Source organism: Mesoplodon densirostris, chromosome 5, assembly GCF_025265405.1.
Source record: "Mesoplodon densirostris isolate mMesDen1 chromosome 5, mMesDen1 primary haplotype, whole genome shotgun sequence".
NCBI classification, from domain to species: Eukaryota; Metazoa; Chordata; class Mammalia; order Artiodactyla; family Ziphiidae; genus Mesoplodon; species Mesoplodon densirostris.
The window spans coordinates 136406353-136408601 of NC_082665.1; positions in this window are offsets into that span (position 1 = coordinate 136406353).

Genomic DNA, 2249 nt, shown 5'->3' on the forward strand with positions numbered 1-2249 from the left:
AACTTCTGTTCCTTAAAGACAATGTCAGAGGATGAGAAGACAATCACAGATTGGGAGAAAATAGTTGCAAAAGACATAACTGATAAAGAACCATTATACAAAATATACAAAACTCTTAAAGCTCAGCAGTAAGAAAACAAACAACCTGATTAAATAATGGCCCAAAGATCTTAAGAGACACATCACCAAAGGAGATACACAGATGACAAATAAGCATATGAAAAGATGTTCCACGCCATATGTAATAAGGGAAATGCAAATTAAAATAACAATGAGATATCACTACACACCTATTAGAGTGGCTTTTTTTGTTGTTGTTTGTTTGTTTTTTTCCACAACATAGACCAGCATTCATTGAATTGGCAATACATGTTCTGTGTAACTGTTGGAAAATACTCTGGGTAACTGACAGGTCAAATTTTCTTGGCATTGTCAGGTATTGTGCTATTGTGTAGCATTTCTTTTTTTCCCCTCACATTTTAAAAATAAACTTTTAGACCAAGGTACAGTACTTTTTATATACATATATATTTATATAGGAAAAATACAAATATATAACTAGGTGAGTGATCACAAAGTAAACATATCCATGTAACTAGCACCCAGATCAAGAAATAAAATACTACCAACACCCCCAGAAGTCTTCCTTTTCCCCCATTACTACCTTTTTTCCTACCAAAAGGTAATCACTATCCTAATTTCTAATAACATGTTACTTTTGCCCATTAAAATTTTTTAAAAATTTTTTATTGGAGTATAGTTGCTTTACAATGTTGTGTTAGTTTATACTGTACTGCAAAGTGAATCAGTTATATGTATACATATATCCCCTCTTTTTTAGATATCCTTCTCATTTAGGTCACCACAGGGCATTGGGTAGAGTTCCCTGTCCTATACAATAAGTTCTCATTAGTTATCTATTTTATACATAGTATCAATTGTATATATATATGTCAATCCCAGTCTCCCAATTCATCCACCCACCCCTTCCCCCTTGGTATCCATACATTTGTTCTATACGTCTGTCTCTCTATTTCTGTTTTGTAAATAAAATCGTCTATACCAATTTTTTCAGATTCCACATATATACATTAATATACGATATTTATTTTTCTCTTTCTGACTTACTTCACTCTGTATGACAGTCTCCAGGTCCACCCACATCTCTACAAATGACCTAATTTCATTCCTTTTTATGGCTGAGTAATATTCCATTGTATATATGTGCCACATCTTCTTTATCCATTCCTCTGTTGATAGACATTTAGGTTGCTTCCATGTCCTGACTATTGTAAATAGTGCTGCAATGAACAGTGGGGTGCATGCGTCTTTTTGAATTATGGTTTTCTCTGGATATATGCAAAGTAGTGGGATTGCTGGGTCATATGGTAGTTCTATTTTTATGTTTTTAAGGAATCTCCATATTGTCCTCCACAGTGGCTGTATCCATTTACATTCCCACCAACAGTGGGTTGGTGCAAGAGGGTCCCCTTTTCTCCACACCCTCTCCAACATTTATTGTTTGTAGATTTTTTGATGATGGCCATTCTGACCAGTGTGAGGTGATACCACATTGCAGTTTTGATTTGCATTTCTCCAATAATGAGTGATGTGGAGCAGCTTTTCATGTGCCTCTTGGCCACCTGTACGTCTTCTTTGGAGAAATGTCTGTTTAGGTCTTCTGCCCATTCTTTGATTGGGTTTTTTGTTTTTTTGATATTGAGCTGCATGAGCTGTCTGTATATTTTGGAGATGAATCGTTTGTCAATTGCTTTGTTTGCAAATATTTTCTCCCATTCTGAGCGCTGTCTTTTCATCTTGTTTATGTTTTCCTTTGTTGTGCAAAAGCTTTTAAGTTTCATTAGGTCCCATTTGTTTATTTTTGTTTTTATTTCCATTTCTCTAGGAGGTGGATCAAAAAAGATCTTGCTGTGATTTATGTCATAGAGTGTTCTGCTTATGTTTTCCTCTAAGAGTTTTATAGTGTCTGGCCTTACATTTAGGTCTTTAACCCATTTTGAGTTTATTTTTGTGTATGGTGTTAGGGAGTGTTCTAATTTCATTCTCTTACATGTAGCTGTCCAGTTTTCCCAGCATCACTTACTGAAGAGGCTATCTTTTCTCCATTGTATATTCTGGCCTCCTTTGTCATAGATTAGGTGACCATAGGTGTGTGGGTTTATGTCTGGGCTTTCTATCCTGTTCCATTTGTCTATATTTCTGTGTTAGAGTGGCTTTGGACAGCAATG